Genomic DNA, 21,299 nt, shown 5'->3' with positions numbered 1-21,299 from the left:
AGTCTGGACTCACCACCCAGAGTGGATGGGTCTGCTGGACACAGCTCCTCCCAGGGGCTGGGAGGGGTGCTGGGGAGCGCAGCTCAAGGCCAGCATTTCCTTCTGGGTGGGGGCTGCAGGGAGGAGGGCGCAGCGGGCTCCAGTGGCCCTTGCAACCCAGAGGGACCAGGTCCCCTGCTCCAGGAAGCTGCTGGCAACCGGGGCGACAGCTGCAGGGCCTGCCTGGGGGCAGATCAGCCGCCCTGGTCTTGACCTCAGGGACACGACCTGAGGGAACAACCACTAGAAGGACCTTCTCAAGGAGACCTGGCCCTCTGTCGAATGATGAGCGAGTGAATGAACAGGACTGTCCTATCTCAGCCCTTTCGAGACAGAACATCACAGATCTGGTGGCCCATAAACAGCAAACATCTGCGTCTCCCGAAAAGTGAAAGTGCTAGTCACTTAGTCGTGTCCGACTCTTTGTGACCCCGTGGGCTGTAGCCCGCCAGGCTCCTCTGTTCATGGGATTTTCTAGGCAAGAATACTGGAGTGGGTAGCTATTCCCTTCTCCAGGGGATCTTCCTGTCTGTTTCTCCTAGTTGGGGCTGGAAGTCCAAGGTCTCGGGGCCAGCAGAGTGGGTATCTGGCAAGGGCAGCTTCCAGGATCCCAGACACCATGGAAAGGGTGGAAAGGGCATGAGGTCTCTGGGTCTTCGTCTATAATCCCATTCTTGAGGGTGGGGCTCCCCAAAGCCCCACCTCCTAATACCTTCTCCTGGAGTCTCGGATTTAACATGTAAACTGGGGGACAGGCACACACTCACCAGAGATGCCCCATGTCCCTGGAGCTGGCACTCAGTAGCCCCTCCGCCTTCTTAATGACTGTGTCCAGGGTCACTCAAGGCCTCCGTCCGCTGGGTCTCAGGGTCGGGAGGTCTCCCACCAGAAGTGCCCATGGGCATGGGTGCTTGCCTTTTGCTGAGTTATCCCTGGAAAATCAGCCCCACTCTTTAGGACCTGACCCCCAGAAGTCCTTCTGCTTGTCTCACCTGGGTGTCTCTAGCTGCAGCTGCCAAAACCTTTCCCAAGTCCTGTCTCCATCCTGTCTGTCTCCTCCCTGGGGAACCTGTGCCCAGCTCTCTCCTGCATCCCCAAGAGGTACTGACTGTCCCCTACGCTGCCATATCTACCCTGTCCAGACCCTGCTATCCCTCCTGGGAGAAGGTGAGTCATGCGGCCGCCTGGCCCCTTGGCCTTCTCAGGAGCAGGCAGAAGCAGCTGCTTAACAGCTGCACTAGATGTTGGAGGGAAATTTAGGACAAAAGAGGAAGCAGATTGAGCATCCAATTTAAACCGAGGGGAGGTATCCAGAAACCAAAACGGCGCTGCCCTAATTCACGTGCAGAGCAAGCCACGGGTTTGCAGCCTCTGACAAGAAACCGAAAGGCTCACCCAGTTTCCTTCTGTGCAAGGGATCCAAACTTGCCCAACAGGCGCCTGCAGATGGCCCCGGCCTCAGCACTTCAGGCCCCTTGCGCTGGCCGGTGTGTCTGCCCGGCAGGGCAGGCTGAGGCCAGGAGTAGGGGTGGTCAGGAGTCAGAAGGGCAGACAGCTACCCCAGGCCAGCTCCAGCCCAAGGCCACGCGGGCCCTGGAGACGGCGCCTCACACCCCAGCGGTGGCTGTGCTCTCAGACCCAGCTCCCAGCTGGAGAAGGTGGTCCAGTGGACGTGGGGGCTGCCCCCAGTGAAGGGCTTCTGGGAGGGGTCTGGGGCCAAGGGAGTAAGCCTCAATCCCAGAGCTGCCCTCATCATCCACCAACCCCTACGAATGAGGCCCCGCCCTCGGCGGAACCGCTAGGTGGCTGTGGGGCGGGCAGCGGGGGTGGGGGGTTGATCTGTATGAGAGCATGCGGGCAGGGGTGGGCCTCAGGCCCCCTTCCCCCCAGGGACCCAGCCCCGAGCTCAGGAGCCTCCAGTTCTCAAAGCCAGTGCTTGCCTAGGTCGGGAGCCAGGAGGGGGAACCCAAAGGGGCGGGCGTTCAGCCTGGTCCCTAAGGTGAAGGAACACCAGGAAATCAACACGCTCTGCCTGGGTTTGGAAGGGAAGTGGATTCTGTGATAAAAGGTGCTGCACCCGGCACCTGTTCAGCCCTCCAGCTGTGAGCAACACGCCCGGGACAGGAGCCCTCCCCTGGTGGAGATGAAAGAGAGGGCAGCCTGGTCGGTCATCAGGAAGAGAGACGCCATCCCCAGGTGTCGGGGCCTGCTGCCGCCCGCCCAGAGGCAGGTGACCCCCACCCAGGAGAAGCCCGCGGCTCACTCAGGTGGGTGGGGGTGGTGAGAGGAGCACGGCAGGTCCGCTGTGGATATGGGGCGCAGCAGCCATGCCCTGCACCCTCAGCCTCCGCCTGCTGTGGCACTCAGTCAGTCCGGCTCCTCCCTTCCCGATGCCCCTCTCATCGTTTGGTGTTCAGTTGTTAAGTCAAGTCCGACTCTCTGACCCCAGGGACTGCAGCACACCAGGCTTCCCTGTACTTGACTATCTCCCGGAGTTTGCTCAAACTCATGTCCATTGCGGAGAAGGCAATGGCACCCCACTCCAGTACTCTTGCCTGGAAAATCCCATGAATGGAGGTGCCTGGAAGGCTGCAGTCTATGGGGTCGCTGAGGGTCAGACACGACTGAGTGACTTCACTTTCACTTTTCACTTTCATGCATTGGAGAAGGAAATGGCAACCCACTCCAGTGTTATTGCCTGGAGAATCCCAGGGACGGGGGAGCCTGGTTGGCTGCCGTCTATGGGGCCGCACAGAGTCGGACACGACTGAAGCGACTTAGCAGCAGCAGCAGCAGGTCCACTGAGTCGGTGACGCCATCCAACCATCTCATCTTCTGTCGTCCCCTTCTCCTCCCGCCTTTAATCTTCCCCAGCATCAGGGTTTGTTTTTTTTTTTTCCCAATGAGTCGGCCCTTCGCATCAGGTGGCCAAAGTATTGGAGTTTCAGCTTCAGCATCAGTCCTTCTAATGAACATTCAGAACTGATTTCTTTTAGGATTGAATGGTTTGACCTCCCTGCTGCCCAAGGGACTCTCAAGAGTCTTCTCCAGCATCACAGTTCAAACCCTCCCATAGTTTGCAGGCACCTAATTCCCTGGATGGGCTCTTCCTGCACAGAAGTGCCCAGAGGACCTGTGTCCTGGACCCAGAGATGCCCAGCCTTGAGGTGGGAGCCCCCTGGTGAGGATTGGCCTCCAGGGGCGATGGGACCGCGGATGGATGGGGACATAGATGTTAGCACAAAGCCCAGGCCTGAGCTAAGGCCGCATCTGGTGACTAAAAGGCCCATTCTGTCCCTCCCTGGGCTGGGTGCCTCACTGGGGCAGCCTGGATCTGAGCCACCAGGTCCCTGCTCAGAACTTCCAGGGAAAAGAAAGATGACAAGGTGATGGCCAGGGCCAGCAGGGACCGGGGCTGCGGCACCAAAGGGCAGGGCTGGATTCGGTCCGCACTGCCGCCCCAGAGCCCCGGGCGTGGACTGCTGGAGCCACGGTGGGGTATTAGGAGCCTAGTGAAACCACCGCACCGGGGGTGGGGGGACCCTGCTGTGGCCGGAGATGGCCATGGGGCCTTCATCTGTTATCAAGCCCGACGACTCCCTATGGAGAAGGTGAGGGTGCCCTTGGGGAGGCCCAGGAGGTGCCAGGCCCACCTGTAGCCCCAGGCACGGGAGTGACGGTCCAGCAGGGCTGGGGGTCAAGAGGGCACAGCGATCACATCACTCGTCCCCCAAGGAGGCCCCAGGCTGGGGCAGCCTCCGGGTAGCTGGCCAGGAGAGGGCTGATGCCCGAGCTCCTGGGGTGTGAGCCCCGCCACTGCCGCGTGGGGAGGGCTCTGCTGACGGCCGCGCCCTGCGGGCCTCCCTTGGGTCACCGTGTAGACCCCGCCACTCCTGCAGAAGGGATGGTCTTTAGTTCCGTGTGCCGTGGACTCCAGGCACCTGTTGCTCCTCACAGGACCACCAGACCCGGGTCTGAGTCTGTGGGGCCCTTCCTGCTGACCTCAGTAGACACCCCCGGGATGTGAGAGCAGACCCCAGACTCGGTGTCCCTGCCTGCGGTCTGAGCTGCCAGAGCATTTCCTTACCGCCCCCCCAACATCCATCCCCAGGGTCCCCCGGGCCCCCAGCTGGCAGGGTCTGCGAGTCTCAGGCAGGAGCCTGGGTCCTGCAGGCAGAGGGCAGGCCGGGCCGGGCCGGGCCCGAGGACACTGCCCGCAGATCCCAGTGTGGACCAGCGCGCCAGTCACCGGGGCATCTGCACTCCGCAAGTTGTGCCTCAGAGCCTGGGGGTGGATCAGAGTGGGTGGCGCGGGGCGTAAGGGTCCCAGGACAGCAGTGTGGCTCGGGGGAGCCACTAGAAGGTGTTTGGAGGAGGACAGAGGGTCGGCTGTGTGGCCAGATGCTGAGAGGGGAGGATGAGACCAGGACAGACCGTGTGACCACTGCTGACAGCGAGCCCGCTACCCCCGAGCCTCTAACCCCAGCCGAGTCCGGTCTGACTCCCAGGGCCTTGACCCTGGAGCAGCAAGTGCCACTTGTCATTTCCCAGGGGGGCTTGATCCCCCAAACTGTGCCCCCACTGCCCCGTCTGAGGAAACGGCCCTCATGGACCACCATCCTAGCGACGGTCCAAATGCTGCCTCCCTGACCCTTTCATCCTCTGGGCTCACCATCCGGACCCAGTCCATGCCCCTCAGCCTTCCCTGGGCCCCAGGAGAGGCCCCAGCGTGTCTAACAGAACATTCTCCTCACCTCCACTGGGTCAGAACAAGGCAGCCCTGGCCCCGCCCCTTGCCACAGGCCCCACCCCCAAGCCTGGTCCTCCTGGCTCCAGGGCCCTCCTGGCTCCAGGGCCCTCCTGGCTCCAGGGCCCCTGCTCCCTCAGCCCTGCCCACCTGCCTCCTCTTCACCCCTAGGTCTCCCCTTGGCCAACAGCCTCCTCCTCTCAGTGCCCGGCATGGTACTTCGTTTTTCCTTGCAGAAAATATGAGTAACATAAAATCCACCATCTTAATCTTTTATTTGTTTGTGTTTGGCTGTGCTGGGTCTTTGTCGCTGCACAGGCTTTCTCTAGTTGCAGCAAGTGGGCTCAGCTGGTTAAAAAAAAATAATCTGCCTGCAATGCAGGAGGCCCCAGTTCGATTCCTGGGTCAGGAAGATCCCCTGGAGAAGGGCATGGCAACCCACAACAGCCGTTCATGGGTTTTCCTGGTGGCTCAGATGGTAAAAAACCCACCTGCATTGTGGGTGACCTGGGTTTGATCCCTGGGTTGGGAAGATCCCCTGGAGGAGGGCACGGCAACCCACTCCAGTTTTCTTGCCTGGAGAATCCCTGTGGACCGAAGAGCCCGGTGGGCTACAGTCCGTGGGGCTGCAAAGAGTCGGACGCGACCGAGCAACTAAGCACAGCACAGCAGTGCCGGGTTGTTGTCGCTGCACGGGCTTTCTCTAGTCGCAGCGAGCGGGGACTACCCTTGGCTGCGGTGCACGGGCGTCTTACTGCGCTGGCTTCTCTTGTTGCAGAGCGCAGGCTCTAGGGCCCACGGGCTCAGTAGCTGTGGTGCACAGGCTCAGCTGCCCCGTGGCATGTTGGATCTTCGCAGACCAGAGACTGAACCCGTGTCCCCCACATGGGCAGGGGGACTCTTATGCACTGGGCCACCAGGGAAGCCCCATCGTAACAAAAACACAGGGCAAGGGCATGAAGCTCACTCACATCGCTGTGCAAGCATCGGCACGCCCATCTCCAGGACGCTGTCGCCTTCCCAGCTTGACCCTCTGTCCCCACTAGTCGCTCACGCCCCTCCTCCAGCGCCGGGCCCTCACCTTCTATTTTCTGTCTCTCTGCGTTTGGCTCCTCGAGGGACCTCCTGTAAGTGGATCCTACAGGGTTTGTCCTGCGGTCTTGGGCTCATTTCACCAAGCACGATGTCCTCCAGGCTCATCTACGCCGCAGCCTGTGTCAGAATTTCCTTCCTTTTTAAGGCCGAACAACATACTATCGAACGTGTTCACTACATATTGTTCAACCCTCTGCAGACACCTGGGCTGTTTTCAGGTTTGACTGTTATGAACAGGTGCACACATTTCTGGTAGACCCTGTTTTCAGTTCTTTGAAGTGTACACCCAGGAGTGCGATTGCTGGATCGCACGGCAGTTCTACGTTTAATATTTTGAAGGACAGCACACTGTTCTCCGTGGCACCTCACCATTTACATTTCTATCAGCATTGCATGAGGGTGCCAATTTCCCCACATCCTCCACAGCACCGGTTATTTCCTGTTTTTTATCTTCTCGTCATCGTAATGGATGAAGTGGTATCTCCTTGTGTGCATGGCACTTTTCAGTCTGATTTTGTTTTTAACCATCTGTCTGGGACAGCAGCCCCAGGGGAGCAGCCCGGCCTGTCGTGTTCTCCACTGACCGCCGGGGCAGAGTCCCAGGCCTGGCACAGAGCAGGACTTCGAGCAGGACCTGATATCTGTAGCAAGCGTGCTGCCCGACCCCCCCACCCCGCCGAGCGTGGGGACTGCCTTACCTGCAGACTCCCCAGGCTGTTGCAGCCTCTGTCCGCAGTCCCCGCCTCTGAGCAAGACCTGTCTCCTCTTCCCGGGGCTTGATTAAACCATCTGCTCACAAGCGTAGAGCTCAGTTGTATGTGAGCCAAAAGGAGAGGGCCCAGCAGTGTGAGAGCCAGCGTGGGGAGGGGTCAGGATGGCTTCCCTTGAAAGCCCAAGTGGACGACCTCGGCCTGAAGGGTGAACCAACCAGAGCTCACTTGCCAGCATAGAGGAGGAGGTTTCCCAAGCAGGGCACTAGCAGGTGCAAAGGCCCTGTGGCAGCAGGGACGGGGGATGTGACCAGCACAGACAGGCAGCTTGGGTGCTTCAAGGACAGCATGGGTGGGTGGGGAGAGGACCGAGGCCAGCCCCTCAGTCCTGGGGGGACGTCACTGAATGAGGCCCTGCCAGCCCTTCTGGGCACGCCACCCACTCCTCCCCAACTCCACCCGCCCCTTCCCCACTCCCTGCACCTCGCCCTTGGGCATCACCCTAGTCCCCAGCTCACATGGCTACAGGATGGCCAGGCTTTCCCATCAGATGCTCAGAAGTTTCACAGTCCCCCCCAACATGGGGTCCAGCTGCCACTCACAGCGGCACGTGGGCTGGCTGGGGAGCTGGAGCCCTGCAGTCTGTCCCCAGATTCACTGCAGGGCAAGCTTGAGCCCAGGTCTGAGGTAGGTGGACGTCCCCTGGGCAGGCCTTGCAGGGGGTGACGGGCACCTGCCATGCAGAGCCAGGTGCCACTGGGCCCTGCAGGTCATGGTGGGCTTCGGAGCAAACTCAGCCACGACCACAGAAAGAGCCAGGAGTGCCCACGGGAGTGCCCCGTGGCCCAGCACGACCCTTGAGATGAGCGCGAGGTCATCTGGAGGGCGGAGGGGTGGCCCTTCCCTGTGGGAGGCAGGTCTCACTAACTCTCCAGTGAGAATACTGCCAGGAAAATAGCAGTGGCAGTGGGAGGAGGCGGCCAAGGGACCAGGAGGGTCTTGTCTCCAGGAGGCTGGCTGCCAGCCCCTTTGTGGGAGGGTCTGGGGTGGGTGGGCCTTGCAGACTCATCTCCCCACCATCCTGCCCAGCGCCCGGAAGCTGCAGGCAACGCACCCTGATAGGCGAAGGGGAACTCCAGGCTCTGCCGGGAACAAAGGCAGAGGCAGTCTCCTTGGAGGGCAGGCTGGGGTCTCCTGGGAGAGATGCCAGGCCGGAGGGCCTGTGCTGGGCTTTGGCTGGAGGGTGGCCTGGGCCCTGGGTGGCCAGGGAGGTAGGTCCCTACCCACTGTCCTAGGCTGTCGTCGCCCAGAGAGGCCGTGACAGTGAGCAGCCCCCTGCTGCCCTCCAGCCCTGGGCGGGAGCCACCCTGGGGGGCTGGCAGACTTCCCAGGGGGTGGGGGACTCGTCGGGTAGGCTGTAGGATTGGGAGGGGACTGTTCCAGTATTAAAAGTGGGGGTGAACTCGATGAACCCTGACCTTGGGACAAGGTGGGCACAAACCCAGCTAAACTGGAAGGCCTGACTTCTGCGGGTCTGGGGGAGGGCGGGGACCCTGCTCAAAGCCAGCCTGTGAGTGGCTGGCCTGGTTGGCACGGAGTGGGGGCCCAACAAAGAGGCACTTTGTGGACTGCTGGCACACGGCCGCTAACAGGGCGGCCAGGGCCCCGCTCGGAGCCGGAAAGGGAGCCGCACGGCTATCCTGACAGCCGCCTGGTCTGGGGAGGGGTCTTTGCTGCCTGTGCCTCCGCTGGGAATGCTGCTCTGAGAGTTGCAGGAAAACCCTCCACAGGCCCCTCCCTATGAAGGCCTGGGAAGCCCCTAGGTGGGGGCAGCTTCCAAGGAGGGACTGGACAGGAAGTCAGGTGGCCCCCCTGCCACAGACCTGGAGGCTCCCCTGAGAAGGCACACACTGGCCGTGCCAGCCGGGGCTCCTCCATGTCCTGCTGACAAAGGTCAGGCAGGAGGCAGATAGGCCTTTCTCCGCTCCCTGCCTGGCCTGGACCGGGCGCTGTCATGGCTGCGGCTCCCACGCAAGACAGCCGACAGGACCTGCTTCCTCACTCTGCTGATTACGATGCTGGAGTCTGTGCTCAGCCCCGCGGTTCCCAGCCAAAGGTCCGGCCTGGCGTCCCCGCCTGCTGCTTCCTTTGCTGCTGACTGGGTGCCCTGGACCCTCTGAGGACAGGAAAGCGGCGCCAAGAACTCAGGCAGGTGGCGGGGTGGGGGGGGGGTGTCCAGTCCCTCGTCAGCGAGCACAGAGCACCCCTCAGGCTCCCACACCTCACAGATGGCCTTGGGCACCTGGTCCGTGCCGGGTACCCCGCAGGTCAGGGCCAGGGCCGTGGACAAGACAGGGAGCCTGTGCCCAAGCGGGGAGACAGGGCCTCTGAACCTCAGAGTGGATTCGTACAGGGTCAGGTCAGGGAGAGCTGGCTGGCAAAGGCCCAACTGGCTGCTTCATACAGGAGGGTCAGGAGCACCCACGGTCCAGGGACATCCGGGCAGAGACCCAGAGGGAGCTGTAGCTCAAGCCTCAGAGACACTGGGGGAAGAAGGTGCAGGCAGTGGGAACAGCAGTTGCAAAGGCCCTGGGGCAGGAGGGTGCCAACATGAGGAGGCCCCACGCAGGAGCCAGTGTGGCTAGAACTGGAGAGCGACCGAGTTGAGGGGGTGTGGGGTGAGGAGCCAGGTCCCGGCCACTGCAAGGACTCAGGCTTGCGTTCTGAGCGAGAAGTGAGATGCGGGCACACAGGGAGCTGAGTAGGGGGTGCCGTGATCTGACCTGTGTAGAAGCATCTCCGTGCTGCCATGTGGGAGCAGAGGCTCAAGGCGGGGATGGGGGGGCCGGGCAAGGGCTCGAGGGGGAATGGGGGGGCCGGGCAGGGGCTCGAGGGGGGAATGGGGGGACGGGCAGAGGCTCGAGGGGGGGATGGGGGGCCGGGCAGGGGCTTGAGGGGCTGGGCGGGGAGGCCGGGCAGGGGGCTGCTGCAGGGACCTGAGGGGCGGGGCAGGGTAGATGGAGGGTGGGGAGCTGGAGCGGGAGGGGTAAGAGGCGGTCGGAGTTCTGACACAGCCCGGCGGCAGAGCTGTAAGCACTGGGCTCTGGACAGATGGAGCTTCTGGAAGGAAGCGCTGCCACGTGCTGAGGTGGGGGGGACAGGGCACAGAGATGGGCACAGTCAGGCCGCGTCACACCGAGATGTCCATCGGCCACCTGAGGGGACAGGGCAGGGAGGCGCCTGGCTGTCGGTCTCGGGCTTGATGTGCTTGATGGACCTTAATCTTCTTTGAGATGAGCCTTGATGGAGGACACAAGCCTCTTTCCAGAGCTGATGTGGCAATGCCTGCAGACCCGCCCATTAGTATTGGCTTTCAGGGGTCCCCAGGGCGGGGAGCCCCAGGCTGCACAGGGCCCAGGACAACAGCAGAGTGGGCAGAGGCCTCAGCTAACTGGGCTGGACTTGGGGAGCACGAGGGAGGAAGGCGTCCCTCCACTACGGGAGCCGGCTCCACCCCGCCGCCCGGCACTCGGCCACCTGCAGGACCACCGGAGCGGCACCTGGCCAGCTGCCAAACGTGTCCACTGTCCAGGGAAGGACAGTCAGCGGACAGGCCTTGCCCCCTAGTGCGCCCGGAGCCCCCACCCCTGAGACCCTGCTCATCAGTCTGTCTGTAGGTTCACCTCTGTGACTATTCTCTCTCCCCAGCCTGACACTTTCTGGATAAAAGGCAGGAAGCGAAGCTATAGACCAAGAAAGCTCAGGATGGGAGGCCAAGCCAGGCCTCCCTGAGCTGAGAAACCCCTTGCTGGCATCTCAGACGGACTGCGGCGCTAATCAGATCCCTCATGAGGGGACTGTGGCTGCCCAGCCTGCATATCAGCCAGCCCAGTTTGACCCTTCTTAAAGTCTACAAGTCCTAGTGATCAGACGGAGGGACCCCACCCCGCCCTGCCTGTTGGGGGACCGGGAGTGAGGAGGAATCCCAGGCTGGCTGCATTTTCTTCCTAAGCTGCCTTTTTCTCCTTAGTGAAACAGGACGAGAGAACCAGCTTTAAAGAACTGCTGTGAAAATCGAGTTAGACAACTCGTAGGACACGTAGCGCAGGCCTGGATTCTCACAGGTGTTCAGCCTTAGTGTTTAAAATGTGCAGGTGTGGATTGCACACACACACACCCCCACATGCACACAGAAGCTGCACCGAAGCTGCTCCTCACACCTGGAGACAGGCTTGTGGGTTATCTGTTGTCTTCTAAAAACTTTTCAATATTTTCCAAACGTCCGTTTTTAAAGAAGAATCTCTTTCATGTTTAGAAAATACAAGTGATAAAAACAACTGGAATGTTCAAAGGTGTGACCAGCTCCCTGGGTGAGTGACTGAAACAGCCAGCACCCCGCCCCATCTTTACCTGGGGCCCGTGATGTGGCCACACCTGTAGACCCCATCCACACAGCGACCCAAGCCACCGGCATGAGGTGGGGGGGCTTTGGAGCCTGGTGGATGGCTTCTCCCATCCTGACCCCTTGCCTGAAAGTGGCTATAGAGGTCCCTCTGGGCTCAGAGGTGTCGTCTGCAGAAGCCCCAGTTTCCCAGGGCCCTGGGGCGTTTGCACAGCTGAGGTTCTAATAACACTGAGGAGCCAGTGGCAAGCTGGGGCTGCAAAGCTGCTCTAGGCCAGGGCATGGCTTCCCTCCCCCGCCATACCCCGCCCCCCCAGCCTCTACCGGTCCTGTGCTGAGCAGGAGGCAGTTACCTGTCAGGACCACATGCCAAGCCACGTGACTGTGTCTCCAACTGATAAGAGTGCCCTCAGGACAGTCAGACTGCCCTGCAGGCAGTCTGCGCTGGGCTGGGAGGATGTGGGGCCTGGGACAAGCTTAGGTCTAAGTGGGGCTCTGGGGGTGTACCCAGAGCATCCTTAAGGCTTCATACCCATGCCCCCTGAGGCAAGGCAGGAGTGAGCTGATGGGAGGAGGCTTTCTCTGCAGACCTCGAGATGGGGTCATGGGTCAGTCCATGAACAAAGTCAAGGACTTATCATGAGACTGGGGACAGTACTCAGACCAGCTTCCGACCACTGTCCTAGGAATGACCTTGGCTAACTGTCCTGCAGGGCTTCAGCCCCAGGCTCTGACCCCCACGGGGCCCAGAATGTACTCTGGGGGTGAAACTGAGGGTGGGGACCCCGTTCTTCACACCAAGACCCTCCTCCCAGTGGCCCTCTGCTCAGGACCACTGACCTGGTGCCGCCCCATTTTTCTGCAAGGACCCCGCGGCGCTGAGCGAGCCAGGAGGTCTCTGGCCTAGCAGGGCTACATCAGCCTGTCCCGACCCCAGGCCTCAGGATAGTGTGGGGGCGACTGAGGGGGACTTTTGAGGGTTCTTTCAGCTTTGTGGCTGATTTTATTTGTCCGCCCTTGTTTTAAAACATCACCTCTGTCCACAGGAGGGGGGCCTCGAGCAAACCGGGAGCCGCTGGGGTCGGGAGGAGTCACTAACAGCCAGTGCGCCCGGATCACGCCGGGCCTGAAAGCAGACCCGGCCGCATCCACGCAGCGAGCAGTTACCCGGCTCAGCGCAGGAGGCGCCGGCCACCGCCGCTGCTTCCGCAGCCCGGCTCTCCGGCCTCCGGGCCGTCTGTAGCAGCCAAGGCCGCGCACCTGCTCCCGCTGGCGGCCCCACGCGGCGCGGCATCCTGGTGCTGGCGCGGCCGCCGCGGGGAGGGGGCGCCCCAGGACCGGGGGTTCCACACCTCCAGAGTGTGTGGGTCGGCGCCCCGGTCCTGCCCGCGCCCAGCCCCAGCTTCGGGCCCCGCGCAGGGTCCCAGGCCAGGAGCCGGGGAGGAGGCGCGCGGAGGGGGTGCGGGCCGGCCGCCCCCTGCCCCGGCAGCCGCCCCCGCTCCGTCCTCGCCCCTCCCCGGGCGCCCACCTGGCGCGGGGCGGCGCGCCCCGGGGCGGCGAGTGCGCGCACGCGGCCGGCGCGCTGTCCCTTTAAACGGCCCGCGGCGCCTCCCCCGCGCGCCCCGCCCGCCGCGGTGCGGCCCGGTGCTGGGCGCGGCCGGAGAAAGTCCATGCGAGCCGGAGCGCCGGACCGCCGGAGCACTTCCTGCCGCAGGCCGGACCGGGCCGGCGCCCGCAGGTACCCCAACTTCGCGCCGCCCGCGGGCCCCGCCGCCGCACTTCCCGCGAACTCCGCGGCGCGCCCGCCCTCGCCTGCCGCAGTGCCCAAGTTCGCGCCGCGCGCCGCCCGCCGCGCTGGCCGGCGGCGCCCGGGCCTGGGGAGGCGCTCGCCCCGGCCGGGCCGCACCCCGCCCGCCCCGCCGAGCGGGGACCCGGGCTCCGGGCGCCTCCTCTCCCGCCGGGCTTCTCGGGACACTCGGCCTCCCGCGACCGGACGGACGGATCCCAGCCCTTCGGGGCGGGAAACGCGCGCGGGCTCGGCGGGGGGACACGGCCCTGGGGACACGCCCCTCCCTCTGAGGCCGGGGTCCGAGGCCGGCCGCGCGGCTGCGCATCAGCCCGCCCTGCGTCTCCCTTCGCTGGACGCCCCCCCCCCCCCCCACGCCCTCCGGGCCATCACTGCCCTCTGGGCGCCCTCGTGCACCCCCTACCTGGGAGAGCCTGGGGGACGGCTGCACTGGGGCGCGGGAATCCCACCTGTCTTCGCTGCGTTGCCTGCGGTGCTGAGGTCTTGGGGCCCCGAGCCCCTTCTCCAAGAAGCTCAGAGGTGAGCTCTGAGCCTGCTGCCCTTCCCCACCTCCGCCAGGGCCGGGGTGGGGGTGCGGGGGGTGCGGTACTCAAGCCCTTCCGACGTAGACCTGGTTGGTGGGGGGGGGGGGTGGTCATGAGGTCAGAGGTCACCTCCGGGTCCCCTCTTCCAGGCTTCTCAGAAGTTTGGTCTTGGCACTGGTAATGGCCACCTCTCTGCTGGTGGCCCTTAAACCTGTGGATTTGCGGTGGGTCGGTCCTGGATCTGGGCAGTTGCCCACTATGATGGAGTCTTCCTCCTTCTCCAGACCTGGGTCTGAAAGGTTTTGCCCGTGGGAGCAGTTGGGCTCTTTCTTTCTAGTGGTTTTTCTGAGGACCGCTTGGGCACCCAGCTGTGAGTTCCCTGGCCATAGGTTCTAGCTGAGCCTGTGGTGGCTGGCGGGCGGGGGGAAAACAGGCTGCATGGGCTGGCCATCTGGCAGAGCTGGTCTTCTGAGCACTCTGAACACACACCGCTGTGCTCGCTGGGTCTGGTCTGGTCTGGTCTGGTCTGGGTCTCTCCAGGTCTCCACTTCCCCACCTTCCCTTCGTCCTCTCCACTGAACTCCGGGCCCCTCTCCCCTTCCTCCCTCGACAAAGGATGTGGGTCTGGTATTCAGCACAAGTGCTTCTCAGCGCTCCATGTGGAGTGTCGTCTAAGCCCCCCAAGGACCCTAGGGGAGGCATCTCTGAGGACCGGCTCCATTTTAGAGGCGAGGAGTGAAGGGTCAGCAGCCAGCGCTGTCGTCCACCTTCCAACACTCCCCTTCCCCTCCTCCCCGTGGCCCTCTGTGGTGCCCCCCCTCCCAGGAGGCCCACTGGCATCCTCCCGTTGGTCATGCCACCGTTGGGTGGCACCTCGGCTGGAGCCTGAGTGAAGGAGCTGGGAGGGGCGAGGCCCAGGGTGGCTGGCCCCCGCTGCTTCGGTGAGCTGGTGGGAAGGGGCATCGCAGGAGGACCGTGTCACTTCTCCGCTCGCAGTGGCAGAGGTGGGTGCTTGGTGGTCACACCTGGCGGGGTGGGCGCCGGCTGTGGCGTCTGATAGGCTGCTGACTCTGAGCCGGCTCCGTCCAGCCCCTGCGCTGCAGCCGTTCGAGGCGCCTGCAGAATCTTGGCCCAGGAGAAAACGCTTGTGCGTTTTCGGAGAGTGACACGGGCCACCCTGGCTGCCCGGGAGTGCCTCTGGGTTCCTTGTCAGGGATGTGGTGGGGCGCTCAGAAGGGCCTTTTCCGGGAGGTGGGCTCGTGGGTGACTTTTTACAGAGCCCTTAAAGCGCCCCTCTGTTTTCCAGCTAAAACGTGAGCTGCATTATTCATGTCAGAGAGACAGTGGTGATGGCAAGTGCTGAGCTGGCATTCACAGCCGGGGCTCCGCTGGCACCTCTGCCTCTAGCTAGGGCTTTGCGGGCCTGACTTGCAGCCTGGGCCAGGGTGGGCCTGGAACCCCTCCTGGGACAGAAGGTAGGCACTGTGACTTCCACCCTTTCAAGGGTGTTCCCAGGGCTCCACCCCACGCCCCTCCTCTGAGGACTGTGCTCCCGGGACTGCAGAGCCTGAATGGGCTGCAGCAGACAGGGTCTCCCTGCTGGCCCCGGGCCCTCCTGGTACGGCCCACAGCACTCACCCTCCGTGCAGCGGGAAGCCTCAGCCACCTGAGGTCTCATTCCTTCCACCTGGGGATGCGAGCCCGGCCTCCACAGCCCATCTGCCCCCTTCCGTGTCACCCTGTCCTGTCTCGCCTGGGCTCTGCTCCAGCCTGGTCCCCCCCTCCGCCCTGCCCCAAGTTCTCTTGTCCTGCTGGGGTGTGGGGGTCGGGTGAGCCCCTAGCTGGGGGCAGCGTGGTGAACGTCTGCTGAGCCCTTCGAGCGTAAACTGCAGCCCAGATGACAGCCTCTAGCTCCCAGTTCTCCGGCCTGGTTCTCCCGAGACCCGGTGCCTCCTGCAGACCCCTGAGTACAAGCGCACTTGGGAGCTTGACCCAGGCTGGGTTCTCGGGACGAGACAAGCCGCCTTCTAGCTGAGGATCTGTCGTGTTAGCTGACTGGGGCCTGGCTCCTTCGCGCGGCCAGGGTCCCCAAGGGATGCCCCAGGCCCAGGAACTTGGTCTTTCAGTCCAGTCTTTTGCCTGCAGTATGGTGGAGTTGGGGGGCACTTCCCTGCACAGGGAGGGGCCCCTCGGTCCCTGGCTGGACCCAGAGCTGTTCCTGGCTGTGGGCAGCCCCACTTTGGGAGCTGGGAGAGTCTGGTTGGGTCTGGGTCTGCCTGGGGGCTGGGGAGGGGCTTCAGGGCCTCTCACTGGCCCCAGCCAGGCCGGCCTGCACGTGTGCAAGGAGCACTGCTGACCACTCCGTGGTCTGGGCGCTGCCCCGGCCTTTGCCGGTGCCTCATCCGCGTCTGGCTCACTTGCCTGGACAACCCCTCGGTCCTCCCCGAGGCGAGCTGTCTGGCCCTCGGGTACTTCCAGGTGGGGCCCGAATTTAGGATTAGAGCCAGCATCTCCATTCATGTCTGCACCCCAATTCAAGACACGAACGTCTCCTCACCCTGTACCGCTGGCTGTGGCCCGTGTGTCCCCCACTGCCCTCCACCCCTCCTCACCCGGGCCCCCTCTCTGGGAAGCGTTCCCCCTTAGCAAGGCCCGAGGCTCCACTGCCACCCGCCCTGCCTCCCGAGCAGGCAGGGATCCTGGCGACCTCTGTTTCTCTTTTAGCAAATCCTTGCTCTCACCAGGCCTGGCTCTCAATGAGATCATTTGCAAAATATGCTTCCCGGCTGGCTGGGGGCCTCCACATTGTGTCACCTGCAGCTGCTTGGAGCTGAGAGCTGGGCTTCCTGTGCCCTGGCCTCTGGCCTTTGTCATTTAAAGTGCAGGTTTTGGAAGCAGGCGCTCCCCCCTCACATGGGCGAGGGTCTTGTGGGTGAGGATCTCAGCAGACCTCTGGCGTGGCAGGCGTGGAGCAAGTTGGGCTCCCTGGTGGCCGCCTTTGGGGTTGGCATCCTCAGAGCCCCCCCTGAGAACAAGGATGGTGGGGAGCACTCCCCCCTGCCCGGTCTGGGAGCAAGTCTGAGCAGGAGGAACCGAGGGGGGATCTGATGTGGCCCTGGACTCTCCGGGGCTGCCCCCAACTTCCACTGTCTGGACCTGAGTCCAGGCAAGGAGGCACGCGGGAGCAGGACCTCTCGGGCCTCTCACTGAGTCCCCGGCTGTGTGACCTGGGGTGGGTAACTTGTCCTCTCTGAGCCCCGCCCAGGCCAGTGTGTAGTGCTGCTCCTGCTGGGAGTCTGCAGGTGAGCAGGCCCAGCCTGAGGGCCGACTGGAGATGCCCCGTCCCTAGAGCCAGCAGGGCAGGGGGGGTGGTTCATGCCTCTTTAAGGAAAGCCTGCTTCTCTGTCTGCAGGGAGGGTCTGCGGGGAGGGTGGAGGCGTACTTTTCTCTGAGGTGTTGGTCTCTGTCCCATGGGGAGGAGAGGCTGGCTCCTTTGGGGCTCTGAAGAAATCTTCCCCCTCTCCCTCCCCCTTGGCCCTGGGCCCTGGCGTCCAGGAGGGCACATGGCCATGGATGGGCCCGAGCTCTCGGTGGGGCCCCGCCCCATGCCTGCCCGTGTGCCGGGGGAAGCAGGCAGGGCCGGGGGCGGGGACCGCCGGGGCCCAAAAGTGCCCATATATAGTCACCGGGGTGAGCAGTGAGCCTGGCTAGCGGGGCTGCATCCCAGGCCCAGGGCTGGCCCGGCCCCCCAGGTCCTTGAGGGTGGGCTGGCCCTGGAGCAGGAGGAGGAGGGGCTTGTGTGCTGAAAGCAGCTGGATTTGGAGCAAAGCGTCACATATAGCAGCAGGCACAGGTTTGGTGCTCTAGGAGTGTTTGTTGATTGACAACAAAAGTCTCAGGGACACTCAGTAGTCAGGGCCGAGTGTATTTCCTGAGACACCGCTTCTGAAAGTTGGAGGCTGTAACCTGGCTGCTCTCTTGGCCTGAGCCACCCAAGGGCCCCTGGCTGTGGGCTGGGGGCAGGGTGCCTGCAGCCTTCGCCCCAGAAAATGCCCCCCTTCATTCTGGTGACACCCCTAGTTGTCCCTACCCCATCCGCACAGTACCAGGAGCTTCTGCTCTGATGGATGGCATTTTCTGGAAGATGCGTGCCCCACTCCCCCCCCCCCCCCCCCCCCCGCCGTGCCCCGCCTCTCCCCCACCTCCTGGACGCTGCTTGGAGTTCAGCTGGTGGGGAGGGGGCAGCACTGCCCTCTGGCTGCTGGTGGTCTTTGCGGGAAGTCTGCTCCTGGACCGCTCGGGGCCTGCCCACCCTCACCCTCAGCGTCTGTCCCGAGGTCTCTGCGCCAAGAAGGGAGAAGCAGCCCGCCTCTGCTGCATTCCGACTGTAGCGCTGTTAAAAAATCAGTGTTAACACAGAGCGCTCCTTTAATTTAGTTTCCATTGCACTGCTAAGCGCCTTTGTTAAATTTTGTATATTAATACTTTTTGTTGTTGTCAGCAGTTTTTTTCTTCTTTTTTGGGGGGGATATAAAGCCATTAGGGTGAGAGAAGATTAAAAAGATACATTACAATTAAAATGTTAATGAAATCTGCATCATACAACTTTTGAAACCCTTTAGGCATTAATCTTGCCTGTGTCACGTCCATTAACTTGGGCTATTCTTATTCCACACTGACCCCTGCTGAGAGATTTGTGCTATAATTGGATTTTTTTTTTCTTAATAAAAAAGAAAAGAAAGCTTTTAAGAAAATAGAGATTGAGTGGTGGCCCCGGGTCCCACATGAAGAGAAAGGGAGGGAAGGGTCTCCCCTTGGGGGTGGCCGTGGGCCCCTCCTGGGCCGTCAGCCCTCTTTCCTGCCCCGTGGAAGGCCAGCAGTTCTGGACACGCGGGCTCAGCCCCTGCTGCTCCCCCAGGGGACCCGGCGTGGCCATGTGCTCAGACCCATGTCCTTGCCAGGCCCAGCTCACCTGTGGCAGGAGGGTGTCCCATGGCCGCAGTCAGGGTGCAAGTGTCCAGGGCTCAAGGATCTCACCTTCCAGGGGTGGGTCCCCAAGTCCGGGCGCTGGGTGAGTGGCTGCAAGGGGGATGTTCCGGAAGGACCGATGGTTTTGGTTTTGAGTTTTCAGGATCCCTCGTCCCCCAGGAGATGCGCACCTGGAAGTCTGGTGTCCTGGGCACTGGGGGCTCCAGCACAAGGCAGGGCTGGAGTTGGGGGGTGGGGAGCTCCCCCACTGTCTATGCCCAGGGGAGCCGGGACCCCCCCCACCGCCCCTGCCGAGGGTGGGACCCCCCTGGTGCTCCGTGAACTTGTCTGCACAGACTCACCCTTGACCGTGGCTGGAGCCTGTGGTGGTTCCCGTCCAGACAGCACCCCTGACTGGGGTGAGGCTCAGGCCGGGTGGGGACACGGGCCTAGCCTGGGGCGCCTGAGTCTAGCTGGCCCTGAGCAGTAGATGGTCACAGCCATGGCTCTGGGAAGCTGGTCAGGTGGTTGGCAGGGGGCTGCAACAGACAGATTTCGTGTCTGTGTGTTTTTGCAACACCTTTCTATAAAGGGAAACATAATTTAAAATATGATTACTTAGTGTTGTAACAGCCGCCTTAGCGCTCCATGCTATGCCGAGATCATTATCAGAGGCTGATATTAACTTGCAAAGAATATTATGCAAATTGCCCGCTGGCTCCTCCGGGAGCCCTCCCCCCAGGATGGAGATGTGCGTGGGGAGTGGGTGGGGAGCGGGCAGGTCCCTTTCCGGAGTTGGGGGAGGTGACAGCCCGCATCCCGGGCCCCCCAGCTGTCAGTTCCTGGCTGTGCCTGCGGACACCGGGCAGGGCCTGTCTCCTTTCTCCGTACCCGGCCTGGCTCCTGTGGGCAGGGTGAAGGCGGGATGCTCACGCCCCCAGGCTCACGCCCCGGGCTCTGTGCTGTCTGTGCAGTGAGTGCGGTCTCTGTGGCAGGCCCTGGGTGGCACCTGGCGGCCTTCATGAAGCGGCCAGTTCGCCCACTGGTAATGGTGGCCTGTGACTGGCTCTAGCAGCAGCTGGACCTGGGGGCCCACGAACCCCAAGTGCTTGTCGCTGCTGAAGGGATTGGAGTCGCAGATGGGGCACCCCCACCCCCGGGTGCAGCAGGCCTTCCTGTTGCCTGACTCAGCTGCGCTTGGTGTTCCCCAGGGGCTCAGGGCAGCCCCCAGGGGAAGGCGATGGGCGACTTGGCGTGTGGCTCCGACCATCCCCTCACACCTGCCTCCTCCTCGAGTCTGAAGGTGGCTCCCTGCCTTACCAGGGCCAGAGCATCCCTCACCCCGACTTTGTGAACACTGCTGTGGGGGTTCCCTGTGGGGTCTCCCAGCTCCAGGAGGGCAGTGATGCTTGTTTGCCTGTGGAGAGGGCACGTCGGAAGGGACGTGAGCCTCGCGGTCACCCTGGAGTGTAATTGGGGTCACTGGGTGGGGTAGGGTCACTTTCCTGGGCCCGGGTAGCAAATCGTCATAAACTTGGAGGCTTAAAGCAACAGAGACTTACTCTCTCCCAGTCTAGAGACACAGCGGCAGGATCAAGGAGCCGCCAGGGCTGGTTTCTCCTGGGGGCTCTGGGGAGAATCCTTGCCTCTTCCAGGGCCAGGGGTGCTGACAATCCTTGGGCCTATGGACACATCCCTCCCATCTCAGGATCTTACTAATTATGCCAGCAAAGACCCTGTTTGCAGACAAGGTCACATTCTGAGATTCTTAATGAACCCTAGTCAACCAGTGTGGCAGGCTGGCTGCAAAAACCCTTCAGTGCCTAGAGGAAAGGGGAGGGTCTGGCTAGCCCAATGGCTCAGCGCTGCGCTTGCCCAGGAGGGTGGGCGGGCGGCCAGACACACAGACAGTAGCCACCGCTCACATGAGCCACTGGATGTTGGGTGGGAAGGGCCAGCACACGCAGACTAGGAAGTCTGGAAGGACCTTTGGTTCAGGAGCTAAGCCCTAGTCGAGGGCGGGAAATGGGGCCACCGATGGAGGAGGGTTTTCCTGAGACAGTGTCTACGGTTATGTAAGTTTGGGGACAGGAGGCAGAATTTGTGTTAATTGTCATAACCCAGTTTAGTGGGCCAGTCCTTGTCCCGGGAAGCGGCCTGGAAAGGAGAGGGAGGGAGGTCTCCGTGGAGCCCTCGGGGCTGGACCCCGAGCTGCAGCGCAGACTCGGGCCCCGAGACCTTCCCGTCCCTTCCTTCGTGCATCTCTTCCATCCCTCGGAAGAAAACCAAGGTCGCGAAGTGGGAGTGAAATAGTGGAGAAGTCGAGGCAGACAGGCAAAGTAAGAGCAGAGATGCCGTGAGGACGTGGGGCCTGGGCGGGCCAGAGGGGACCCTGGTGTCCAGGCGGTGGGGCGGGGACCTGGGACTTTGGGCCCAGATGAGCCCAGACCCGGGGGCCCTGAGGTTCCTGGGCCTCAACCATGCCTTCAGGCAGCCGTGGAAGGCCTGGGAGTGGACACGTGATCCGAGGGCCTGTGGCAGAGCCTCAGGTCCTCTTCCTGCCTACCTCTCCAAGTCCAGAGCCCCAGGCTTTGTTCCAGTGCAGGTGACCACCTGGCCAGGTGAGGGCCTTGGAGGCTAGGAGGCTGCAGGCAGTTTGGGGCTGGGCCTTCCGTGTGATTCCTGATAACCCAGGAAAGTGGGAAGCACCCCCCTCCCCCACCAGCCGCATCCATAGGTGTCAGCCCCCAGCTCTACTTGGGAGGTCTCTGGGGTATCTGGGGGCTCCTGTCCCTTCCCCACCCCACCCCCAGCTGCCTGGCGGCGGGGTGGGGGGCTTCTCTCCCCAGAGGACACACTGCATGCTTCCTCAACTCAAGCTCAGAAGGAGGATTCTGGCCACAGTCAGAGGTGCTCTTCTGAGGGGATTTAGGATGTCTGGCCAGGACGTGGGGTGGACCCCGGCACGTGGGGGCTCCCAGGACCAGGCGCCCCTTCTCCAAGGCGG

At 62.7% G+C, this 21,299-nt stretch overlaps 1 protein-coding gene across 1 annotated transcript in view; it reads left to right on the top strand.

The window, feature by feature from the left end:
• Window positions 1-12,642: 12,642 nt before the first annotated feature.
• Window positions 12,643-21,299, top strand: part of NACC2 (NACC family member 2) — an 80,850-nt gene continuing 72,193 nt past the window's right edge. Inside the window, exon 1 of the mRNA XM_052648776.1 lies at window positions 12,643-12,731. The gene's annotated coding sequence lies outside the window, so the exon portion shown is untranslated. The remainder of the gene's footprint in view (window positions 12,732-21,299) is intronic.

The sequence above is a fragment of the Budorcas taxicolor genome, chromosome 11, assembly GCF_023091745.1.
Source record: "Budorcas taxicolor isolate Tak-1 chromosome 11, Takin1.1, whole genome shotgun sequence".
NCBI classification, from domain to species: domain Eukaryota; kingdom Metazoa; phylum Chordata; class Mammalia; order Artiodactyla; family Bovidae; genus Budorcas; species Budorcas taxicolor.
Note: the sequence above shows the minus strand (reverse complement) of the source record. Positions and strands in the feature narration are given on the sequence as shown.